This window comes from Astatotilapia calliptera, chromosome 15, assembly GCF_900246225.1.
Source record: "Astatotilapia calliptera chromosome 15, fAstCal1.2, whole genome shotgun sequence".
Lineage (NCBI taxonomy): Eukaryota > Metazoa > Chordata > Actinopteri > Cichliformes > Cichlidae > Astatotilapia > Astatotilapia calliptera.
In genome coordinates, this window is record NC_039316.1 from 31629968 (window position 1) to 31643039 (window position 13072).

The window sequence follows — 13072 nt, forward strand, 5'->3', positions numbered from 1 at the left end:
GCACAGCTGCTCCGCCACCGCCTCCGCCACTCCCGTTTGGAGCGGCTCCCCGCACTGCGCCTCCGCCCCCAGCAGGCACCGCCCCTCGCCCCCCTCCGGGTGGAGCGACTCCTCTGCCTCCGGCAGGTGTAGACCCTCGCCCGCCTCGTCCTCCGATTGGAGCGGCTCCTCCACCGCTCCCGGCAGGAGCAGCCCTTCACCCGGCTGCTGCTCCTCCTCCTCCGGCAGGCTCGGACCCCCGCGTGGCTCGTCCACCACCTCCGGCTGCCGAGGTGACCCACACGGCTCCTCCCCTGTCCTCGAGACACACTTGTGGGGGTGGCGCCCAGGCCCAGAGCAGCGCTGCCAGCTCTGCCATCTTCCCCAGGTGGCGTTCGCTCTCCTGCCGCAGCTCCTCCTGTTGGCGACGCACCTCCGCCGCCTGCTTCCGCTGGGTGGCCGCTATTTCGGCCACCATCTCGGCCAGCTCTTTCCTTTCCTGGCTCTGGTAGGTACCCGCCATGCCGCCTCCTGGGTTTCGGCACCAATGTGGCATGAATAAGGCACGGCGGGACCACAGAGCGACGTTCAGAGCCAACTTTATTTGATTCACATCACACCACACCACCACCAACCCCTGAGTCCCCGTGTTTTAACACGGCGGGCGTGATTGCGGATGCCGTGCAGGTGCATCCGCACGGCCCCGCAGACCACGCCCCACCACAACATGTTTTTAATGTTAGTTATAATTCAGAATTGGCGACTGAAACACGTAGGACACATAAGAACATCAGGAAATAAAACACCGATAAATATAACCTCAGTAAAAGAAGTCAGCGGGGGTTACTACAGCTGTGTACCGGGGCCTGCGCTTTGTCGGTGGGATTGCTTGCGAGGCGAGCGGGTCTATCCCACGCTTTGCCGTGAGACTGGGACGACATCTCCGAAATCATCGAAACACTTTTGCAAAGAGGCTGTATCTTGACAAACCGACCAGACACATGAAGATTAAACCACTACATTCTCGGCTAAAAAAATATTAAAACGGTATTTGGTAACACACAAACAGGGTTTTTCAAAGCTCAGTTCTGTTAGCTTCCACATGCCGGTTGTTGTGTGCTAGAAACAATGGCCACCAGGCCAAAGCAATGGTTTTGACTCGATCAGCGTTAACCCCGCCCCCTGAGTTTGATGGGTGAGGCTGACAGATAAAATTATTTCATGATGAGAGCCAGGCGTCAGGACTGCCAAAATGAAATAAATAAATATATCATTAAATAATTAATTAAATGTGTCAATAATTAATTAAATGTGTCAATAATTAATTAAAATGTGAAATACATAAATAATTAATTAAATATGTCAATAATTAATTAATTAAATGTGTCAATAATTAATTAAAATGTGAAATACATAAATAATTAATTAAATGTGTCAATAATTAATTAATTACATATATCATAACTATTTATTTAATTAATTAATTCCAATTTTAATTAATTATTGCCACATTTAATTAATTATTTAATGGTGTATTTAATTAATTCATTATGGCAGTCCTGGCGTTCCATACACACACACCATATTTGTTCTCAGGGCAACCCCCAAAATGAGACTTTTGTTGTCCTACTTTGTTTTTGGTTTTTTAAAAAAAAAAAAAAAAAAAAAAAAAAAAAAAAAAAAGAACAAAACAACCTTTTTTTTTTTTTTAAAGAAAGTCATTATGAATAAAGCATGCAGTCATACATTTATATAGAGCCTAGTCATTGTGTTTCTTACCATTTGTGTGATCTATATTAAAAAGAAATGTCTTGCGAGACACTGATGCTGTAGCTCCTCTGGGCCATTGGTGAAAGTCTCCACACACCAATTTATATAGGGCTGTGACTTGTAGTTAACAGAAGGATGGCTTGCTATGACAGGTTGATTCACAGAACAAGGGGGGGAAAATCTCATTCTTTATCTCACTGCTGTAAAAAACAAAACAAAACAAAAAAACAACAACAACAATGGCTGTAAGACCCCTGATGACCAGAGCTTTGAAACAGAAGTCCTTCACCACGGTCCATTACACACTCACCCCGGGGCACCGAAACACAGATAATACAGAGAGAATATTTTAGCTTCCTGAGAGACTGGGGGTGATGGAGGTCTAGCACTAACAAATGCCCCATATCCTTTGGCTTTTCAGCCCTAAAACAAAGAAACAGTTGTAGGTATAATAGCTTTCAGTCCTTAGAAGAAATAAAAACACACAGCCATGTGTTGGTGCAATGCCGTTTAGCTGTTATAACAAAAGACACAAGGGAGAGAGAACGATGAAAACTTGCTTAATTAAATAGACTTGTAGTAGCCTTTGTGTGAATTTTATATTAACAGTCAAACACCTCCATTAAGAGGTGTATTTAAATGTCATGATGCAGTCTTGATCAGTAGTTTATTCACTTTTTGTCAATATAACTTTAAAAACTGCACAACTGATTTAAATTGGTGTAATTGTGTTTTAGGTTGTGGAGGCCTGTTTGTTAATTTGTTTAAACAAAGTAGTTAATATATTTGGTTTATTGTCTTTCATTTGCAGAATTACTGTGGTTTAAGGACAAGTTCACCAAAACATAGATAATACAGAGAGATTTTTAAGGCTTCCTGGGAGACTGGGGGTTGAAGCAGTTCCTATGGCTTTTCAGTTCTAAAACAAAGACACAAACAGTTGCAGAAAAAAATAAGCTTTCAGCCATTAGAACAAAAGGCAAAGCCTGATGTTGGCAAAATGGTATCCCCGCCTTGCCTCCTGTTGTCAGTGACACTTGTCTCTCATGAACTAGCAAAAGTGTCTGGTACAGAGGGTCATGGATGTGCACATGCACAAAACATGCACGAGCAGGTGGGGTGTGAGATTTGGAAATTTACTAGAACAAAAAATAAAATCAGATCAAACTGTTTTTTAAAGCATTTTAAGTTGTTTTTTTTTAGGCTGAAGACTTAGACTTCAAGTAACTGTTAAGGTAAACTGTAAAAGGCTTGTTAGAAGCTATGAAAAACATACAGATTTCTAGATGCTAGAAGACTTCTATTTTTACAGTAAATATTAATCATTAAGAGAAAAAGGTAGTCACGTATGCTGTGCTACAAAAGTTTCGTCACCCATCCAAGAGACTGACTGCAGGTTCTCCCGACCTTATGAACAGTACATTTGCATAATGATGGAAACTGGCGCTATTGGGTAACAATGGGCCAAAAGGTCAATTTCATGACCATAAGTACTATGTAGAGAAAGTTGTAAGATGGCTGCCTCTGTCATGGATTTCTGTGTGCACAGGTGGGCAGGCAGGATTGGAGGACCAAAATGCAGACTCAAAGACAGAACGTAACTCAAAACCAGCTTTATTGCTGCATGAATAAATACAGAAACTAAACTGGGAGAAACTAGAAACTAAAGCACAGGCAGAACAGACAGTTAATGAGGGAGAATGTGACGCTGAACAGAGGGTGACACACACTAAATACAAGAGGGGAACAGGACAAAGAGGAAACACCTGGGGGAAATAGCTGGCAACTAATCAAACATATGAGGCAGGGGGAAAAGCAAAACAGTAACAGGAGACCATATAGTAAAATAGGAAGTGAACATGCCAACAGGCAACAGCAAGAGCGACAGAGATACAACTGGGAAACAAGGGAATAAACATAGAGACAAGACTATATGTGCGTCACAACACAGCAGGGAGGCAAGACAAGGGAATCCTAAAGACTAGATAAGAAAACTAGGACAGCCTGACAACATAAACAGAGGGACGAGAGAAGGCGAGAGAGCAACACACAGAGACATGAGGAGGGGAACAGAGGGGACGACACAGAGGCAAGACCAAGACAAACACGACACAGAGATGAGACCAGGCATGAACAAGACCAAAAACCAAACAACCTAGACTGGAAACACAGTTAACTAAATTAGGAACAAGTCAAACAGCGAAAACTGTAATGAATAAGCAAGACTCAAAAACCATAGACATAAAACACTGAATTGACCACCCAGGTACCCCAATGGACTGATTCTTATATAGCGCTTTTTTCCTCTCCTGGAGTACTCAAAGTGCTATATACAACATGCCACATTCACCCAATCACACGAGCACTATCTTCTATGCTTTTTTAATATTTGCCATACAGACTACCAAATAGGGATAAGCTCTGTTTTAGAACTCTGATCATTTTTAACACAGAAGGCAGAATGTTAAGAACCTTTACCCGCTCAGATGTTATTGACAAAATATGTCTTCAATCATATGTTACTACTTACTTAGTCTCCAGAAAACCCATTTTTTGTTACATGACAGTGGTCTCAAGATCAGACTAAGAATCATACAGTCTACATTATTAAATTCGGTTCTTTTGAATTCTTTTGGCGACAGAGAAAGACTTCTGACTCAGAGTGGCCAAGTTCAAAAAATGATCTTTATTGTACATTTCTGGAAACTGAGAACTGCAGACACGAGCACCCACAGTTCTAAAAGCATGGCAAGCTACAATACATGTATATAGTTCTGCTATACGTCACACACAGACACACAGTTTCGATCAAAACAACTCCTTCTGGTCTGACTAATGTGTGTGTGTGTTACTTAGTTCCACTTTCTGTCTGGTTTCCTGTATTTTATTAATATGCCTCTGCATGCCTCTCTTTTTAACTTCCCCTTACTAAAGCCTCTGTTGCTAGGCGCCCTGTCACCCTCTGACCTAGTTCTTTGTCATATCTGGCCTTGGTTTATAAAGGCCTTTATTATTAAAATACATAAAACAATATAATCAGAAAATAAGCACTAAGAATATATATTTCGTAACAACATCAAGACAATGGAAAAAATGTTAACAGTGTGGCGGACCACCAGGTGGCTCCACTCACACCCAAGTTGAACGGAAGTGTTGGGGTGGAGATTTTGGCGCTCAATATATGTGAAGTTCTGAGAATCAGTTAATAAAGTTGGAGTGAGACACAGAGACCTCTCCTGTCGTTATTACATACCTCCACATTGGTGACCCCTGTAGCGAACATGCTAAGGCTCGACGACGAAGCCAGCTCCGGCCTGGAAGCATCGGCTGCCGCCGGACTTTCACCTCCGCCGATGGCTGCGTTTGCTGTGGCGCTTAAATTGCCGGATTTTTGGCTTCACGATCCTCCTTCATGGTTTGTGCACGTAGAAGCTCAGTTTGCTCTTCGTGGAGTTTCAGCCGACGATACTAAATACCAGAGGTGTGGACTCGAGTCACATGACTTGGACTCGAGTCAGACTCGAGTCATTAATTTTATGACTTTAGACTTGACTTGAAAAAATGTTCTAAGACTTGTGACTTGACTTGGACTTTTACACCAATGACTTGGGACTTGAATTGGACTTGAACCGGTTTACTTGAAAAGACTTGATATTTTACCCCAAATATAAAATTTAACATGCATATTATATAGAGATTGAAAATGTGACGTCATTCACGGGTAGAACCGCAAAGGATTCTGGGAACTCGTGGCAAGCGGTACTAGCGCACGCAGGCTTTCAATTAAAATCAGTTATACAGCGATAAAAAGAAACACAAAAATGTCAAGAAGCTGTTGTATTATTAACTGCAATAGCTGGTCGCATGACAGCCACGGGAAGCCGACGAGTAAAGAGATCGGTTGTTATCGGATTACGTCGTTGAAGAGAAATTGTTCATGTTTCCGAAGTAACAAAGACGCGACGGATGGCCTGGATTGCAGCCATTCAAAGATCAAATATAACGTCCCAGAACACTCCAGCTCACAGGTTAGTCTGCTCCAAGCATTTACACGAAGGTCAGTGTTTTTTAGTAGTTAATACGTCATTTTTCTTAACATAATTGGTGATATAGGTTACAAGGAAGTCTGGCGCTGAACAGAAATTGTCGCGCTATGCTCCTTTATTTATTGTGCATAAATAGTGAATTGTCCTGACACAATATTGCGTTTCGCCTCTGTTATTATGGCACATTGACAAAAACATATACTTTTATTCACAGGATAAAATAGGTTTTTTGTATCACTAATTGTCCAGTACGATTACAGCATACAGTATTATTGTCACTGCTACATTTCTGTGATGGGTACCAGAAATTATTTCCACTACTAATTAATTACCGTTGAGCTCAAAGGTCCTATTAATAAACGGTTAACGAATGTGTATTTATGACGACAATTTGTGAGACTGGTAAACTTATGATACGTACGATGGTCTTTCGTTCTACACGGTGCATTTCAAGGTCCTGCACCCATCCGTCGGTAAACTGTACCTGGGCTTGTTGCAGTGACCTGAAGTTACTAAACTTCATGAGTGTATGCACTCACTCCAAGAACCGTATAATTATAAATATGCATATAAATATGCTAAGATGAGATAGCTGACTTCATCCAACTAGCAAATGTTGTCCAGGCTACGTTGGTGATACAGTTTTTTTTTAATGTGTATGATATTTTTGTCATGCGATTTTAAAGCTGGTCCTACAACCGCATCCAAGAATAACATGCAGCTTATCTCAGAACTGTTGGTGAAAATTATTCTTGGAGCTAGGTTTAATTGAGCTGCATTTTAAAGAGGTGCAATTTCACAATTTGTGTATATTTTCTAAGCTCACTATTTTGTCATGTGTTGAGAAAAACACAGATTTTAAAATTACATGGTCTAATATTTACATTTAGCATATAACTGCAACATAATTTTTTCGTTTGTTTTTTTTAAAGACTCGAAATTCAAAGTTTCAGACTTGTGACTTGACTCGGACTTTTACACCAGTGACTTGAGACTCGACTCTGACTTGCCTGACATTACTTGAGACTTGCAAAACAATGACTTGGTCCCACCTCTGCTAAATACCACCATGTGGTGGCCTCACTTGACCCGCTGTCAACCCGCCGCGTGATGACTCTCCTCCGGGACCCCCCAGCCCAAGGCAAGTACGCCGCCCTCAAGGCGCTGCTGCTGCGGCGTTACTCCCTCTCTGATGCTGAGCGGGCCGAGAAACTCCTTTCCCTCACGGGCCTGGGCGACGGCACCGCTCTCGAGCTCATGGAGAGCATGCTGTCCTTGCTGGGCGCGGATGACGGAGGATTTCTCTTCACCCACCTCTTTCTCCGACAGCTGCCGGCTCCAGTGCGCGCTGGCCTTGCCAACTCCCCGCTATTGGCCACGAAGGATTACCGCTCCCTTGCGGAAGAGGCGGATCGCATCCTCCTGGCTACCAGGACTTTCGGCGTCCAGGCGATTGTTCAGGACTCACCAGCGTTTTCCCCCGCCCCCTCACCGATGCTCCAGGGGCCCTCCGACTCGTCCACGGTGGCCGGAATCGCTGCACGGCGGCGCCGCGGAAAGGGGCTTTGTTTTTATCACCAGCGTTTTGGAGCGAAGGCACGGCGCTGTCTCCCGCCTTGCAGTTTCCAGACCCAGGGAAACGGGCATGTCAGCGCTCTGTAGCAGCCGCGACCGCTGGCAACAAGGAAAGGCTGCTTTTCTTAGAGGACTCACGCTCGGGGAGGCGTTTCCTGGTGGACTCCGGCTCACAGAAGAGCCTTCTTCCCCCGGCTGGCTCGGACAGGCTAGCTGAGGGCTGCGGGCCATTGCTAACAGCGGCTAATGGCTCTCCCATCAAAACCTTCGGTGAAAGGTTGGTGACTGTTTGCTTTCACGACCGTGACTTTCAGTGGAACTTTGTTGTTGCTGCTAGCTCTGTGCCTATAATAGGCGCTGATTTTCTTTGTGCTCACGGACTGCTGGTTGATGTTGCTAACAGACGTTTAATTGATGCTGTGTCATTTTCCTCATTACCCTGTTTGACTCGGGGTGCTCAGCCCGTGGTGCATGCTAACTCAGTAGATTCGGGTGACGTTTTTCAGTGTTTGCTTTCTGAGTTTCCCTCACTCTCTGTCCCCACCTTCTCGAGCACTGTGACGAAGCATGGGGTGGAGCATTACATAACTACAGTAGGGCCCCCGGTGTTCACGCGCGCGCGCCGCCTCGACCCTGCCAAACTGGCTGTTGCTCGGGAAGAATTTCCCACCATGGAGCGTCTGGGCATCGTGCAACGTTCGAGCAGTGCCTGGGCTTCTCCGTTACACATGGTGCCTAAATCTGATGGTCGGTGGCGACCTTGTGGGGATTTCCACCGTCTTAATAATGTCACAGAGAACGATCGTTATCCCATTCCCCACATCCAAGATTTTTCCGCCCATCTTGCGGGGACCTCGGTTTTTTCGAAGATCGATTTGGTACGGGGATATCACCAGGTTCCCGTGCGCGCGGAGGATGTCCCCAAAACCGCCGTAATTACACCTTTCGGCCTTTTCGAGTTTCTGCGCATGCCGTTTGGCCTGAAAGGTGCCGCCCAAACCTTCCAGCGGTTGATGGACTCGGTCTTGCGCGGGCTGCCCTTTGTTTTTGTATATCTTGATGATATACTGGTGGCCAGCAGCTCAAAGGAGCAGCACAGGTTCCATCTGCGGCAGGTTTTTCAGCGTTTGGCGGAGCATGGACTGATTATTAATCCATCTAAATGCCAGTTTGGGTTGCCCGTTCTCGATTTTCTTGGGCACCGTATTTCCGCCGAGGGCGCGGTTCCGTTGCCTGACAAAGTCCGAGCTGTTTCGGAATTTCCGCGTCCCACGAATGCTAAGGCACTGCAGGAATTTTTGGGGATGGTGAATTTTTACAACCGTTTTCTCCCCAGAGCGGCACATCTGCTGAAGCCCCTTTATGGGGCGTTAAAAGGTAAAAAAGCTAATGACTCAGTTGACTGGTTTCCGGAAAGCATCCAAGCGTTTTCTGATGCTAAGTCAGCGTTAGCTAATGCTGCCCTTCTGGCCCACCCATCCCCCTCAGCGCCGATTGCGTTGACCACCGATGCGTCCGACATAGCGGTGGGTGCGGTGCTGGAACAGCGAATCTCGGGTGTCTGGCAACCGCTCTCCTTTTTCAGCCGTACGCTACGTGACAGCGAACGCAATTACAGCGTTTTTGACAGGGAGTTACTGGCGCTCCACCTGGCGACTCGTCATTTCCGTTTTTTTCTCGAGGGTCGTCACTTTACCGCATACGTGGACCTTGACGTTTGCCATGTCCAAGGTTTCTGATCCATGGAGTGCACGCCAGCAGCGCCAGTTGGCAGCCATTTCTGAGTTTACCACGGACATTCGGCACGTGGCTGGTAAATCCAATCATGTGGCTGACTGTTTGTCCCGTGCGCTGGTTTCTCCCGTCTTTCTCGGCATAGACTACTCCGCCATGGCTGCCGATCAGAGCAGTGACCCGGATATCCTCGCGCTTAAATCCACCCAGACGGGCCTCATACTAGAGGACAGACCCGTGCAGGACGGTGGTCCCCTCCTCGTCTGTGATGTTTCCACCGGCCGCCCTCGCCCAGTGGTTCCCGCTTCCTGGCGTCGTTGAGTTTTTGACTCGGTACATGCTCTCTCTCATCCAGGGGTCCGGGCCTCTGTTAAACTGGTCAGCTCTAAATTTGTTTGGCCAGGCCTTCGCAAATCTGTTAAGGAATGGGCGTCAGCGTGCATTCCCTGCCAGCGTGCGAAGGTTCATAAACACACCAAGGCGCCCCTGGAGCCGTTCTTCATACCCGGCAAACGTTTCGATCATGTGCATGTCGATCTGCTGGGTCCTCTGCCGCAGTCACAAGGTTTTACGCACCTTTTGACTGTTGTTGACCGGACCACCAGGTGGCCGGAGGCGGTCCCCCTGGCGTCCACTACCGCAGCAGTGGTGGCCAAGGCGTTTTTGTCAAGCTGGGTCTCGCGTTTCGGCCCACCCGCGGACATTACGTCAGACAGAGGCCCCCAGTTCATATCCGAGCTTTGGTCGGCCATGGCTGATGGACTGGGGGCTAAAGTCCACCGCACAACCGCATACAACCCGCAAGCTAATGGGATGTGTGAACGGTTCCACCGGTCGCTTAAGGCTGCTTTTCGCGCCTCCTTAAAGGATGGCAATTGGGTTGACCGCCTCCCGTGGGTTTTGCTTGGGCTGCGCTCTGCGGTTAAGGAGGATCTCGGCGCTTCCCCAGCTGAGCTAGTGTTTGGTCAGCCCCTCCGCGTGCCAGGAGAATTCTTGCCCGAAAATCCTCCTCCCTGCTTCGATCCATCGGTGCTATCTCTCAACCCGCTTTTGCACTCGCTTCGGGTTCCTGGTCCGGTGCACCATTGCGTGCCTGAAACCTTTGTTCCAAAGACTCTAGAGACTGCTAAGTTTGTTTTTGTCAGGCACGATGCCCACAGGACACCGCTGCGGCCGCTGTATGACGGCCCATTCAGGGTTATTGAACCGGGCCAGAAACATTTTGTTTTGGATTTTGGGGGTCAAAGGGAGACTGTGTGTGTTGACAGACTTAAACCTGCACATGTTCTTCCGGACGGTAATGTAGTGCCGGCCCAGGCCCCTCGCCGTGGCCGCCCTCCTTCGATGGGGTTGACAGACTCTGGTTTTCCCGCCAGGACTACCCCCGGACCACCGGCGTTTGAGCCTCCTCCTGCCTTTCCTGCTCGCCTTCACCAGCCTCGTTCACAGGATGGACCTTCCTCTGCATGTTCTCTCCCTCCCAGGTTCAGTCGTTCGGGTCGTTTGCTTAGACCCAGGGTCCTGGACTGAATAGGGACCTAACTGTGTGTTCAGGGGGGGGGTATGTGTGGCGGACCACCAGGTGGCTCCACTCACACCCAAGTTGAACAGAAGTGTTGGGGTGGAGATTTTGGCGCTCAATATATGTGAAGTTCTGAGAGTCAGTTAATAAAGTTGGAGTGAGACACAGAGACCTCTCCTGTCGTTATTACATACCTCCACAACAGCTTCTATTGTATAATTTTAATACATACAGTGGGGCAAAAAAGTATTTAGTCAGCCACCGATTGTGCAAGTTCCCCCACTTAAAATGATGACAGAGGTCAGTAATTTGCACCAGAGGTACACTTCAACTGTGAGAGACAGAATGTGAAAAAAAAAATCCATGAATTCACATGGTAGGATTTGTAAAGAATTTATTCATAAATCAGGGTGGAAAATAAGTATTTGGTCACCTCGAACAAGGAAAATCTCTGGCTCTCACAGACCTGTAACGTCCTCTGTAAGAAGCTTTTCTGTCCCCCACTCGTTACCTGTATGAATGGCACCTGTTTGAACTCATCATCTGTATAAAAGACACCTGTCCACAGCCTCAAACAGTCAGACTCCAAACTCCGCCATGGCCAAGACCAAAGAGCTTTCGAAGGACACCAGGAAAAGTATTGTAGACCTGCACCAGACTGGGAAGAGTGAATCTACAATAGGCAAGCAGCTTGGTGTGAAAAAATCAACTGTGGGAGCAATCATCAGAAAATGGAAGACATACAAGACCACTGATAATCTCCCTCGATCTGGGGCTCCACGCAAGATCTCATCCCGTGGGGTCAAAATGATCATGAGAACGGTGAGCAAAGATCCCAGAACCACACGGGGGGACCTGGTGAATGACCTGCAGAGAGCTGGGACCAAAGTAACAAAGGTCACCATCAGTAACACACTACAACGGCAGGGAATCAAATCCCGCAGTGCCAGACGTGTTCCGCTGCTGAAGCCAGTGCATGTCCAGGCCCGTCTGAAGTTTGCCAGAGAGCACATGGATGCTACAGCAGAGGATTGGGAGAATGTCATGTGGTCAGATGAAACCAAAGTAGAACTTTTTGGTATAAACTCAACTCGTCGTGTTTGGAGGAAGAAGAATACTGAGTTGCATCCCAAGAACACCATACCTACTGTGAAGCATGGGGGTGGAAACATCATGCTATGAGGCTGTTTTTCTGCCAAGGGGACAGGACGACTGATCCGTGTTAAGGACAGAATGAATGGGGCCATGTATCGTGAGATTTTGAGCCAAAACCTCCTTCCATCAGTGAGAACTTTGAAGATGAAACGAGGCTGGGTCTTCCAACATGACAAGGATCCAAAACACACCGCCCGGGCAACAAAGGAGTGGCTCCGTAAGAAGCATTTGAAAGTCCTGGAGTGGCCTAGCCACAGTCAACTGGACCAGCACAGATGCTGCAGGACCGGATGCGCTGTCTACGCCGGCTCTCTCTTACCCTTTACCCACCCCTGTTGCTTGTCTCGTGTTTCTATGGTGTATTGATAGTCATGTGCTTTTGTGCTGAGGTGTTTTTTCTTTTATCAAACTGTTCTCCCACTAGGAGCTCAGTCTGAGTGGAGTTTTTTTTTCTCCTCCTCTTACCTCATGTAGTGTATTTTCGTTGTTTTTTTCCTATCAGCCTACCTTCTGACATGTCTGCCCAATGTGATGTTTGTGTAAAGTTGGTCAGAAGGTTCCTTTGTGAGTGCGCATGCGCCATTAGCGTGCTGCCTGCTGTAACCCCTAATTTCCCTCGGGATGAATAAAGTATTCTGATTCTGATTCTGATTCTGATTCAACCCCATAGAAAATCTGTGGCGGGAGTTGAAAGTCCGTGTTGCTCGGCGACAGCCCCAAAACATCACTGCTCTCGAGAAGATCTGCATGGAGGAATGGGCCAAAATACCAGCTACTGTGTGTGCAAACCTGGTAAAGACCTATAGTAAACGTTTGACCTCTGTTATTGCCAACAAAGGTTATGTTACAAAGTATTGAGTTGTATTTTTGTTATTGACCAAATACTTATTTTCCACCCTGATTTACGAATAAATTCTTTACAAATCCTACCATGTGGATTCATGGATTTTTTTTTCACATTCTGTCTCTCACAGTTGAAGTGTACCTCTGGTGCAAATTACTGACCTCTGTCATCATTTTAAGTGGGGGAACTTGCACAATCGGTGGCTGACTAAATACTTTTTTGCCCCACTGTATGTACACGTTTTTAAAGACAAACAACAGACAAATGTAGCGAGTAAACGCCACCGAGTAACCACTAAGGGCCTCTATACTACTTGTGCAAACTTTCAGGCCCAAAGCTCTTACAGGAACGAGCCCAGAATAAACGGGACAAGAGGGTCAATATCAGTCAGATATGTTAAAATTTATTTTAAAAGAACACAAAGGGCATGCAAAAGGCCTAAAACAT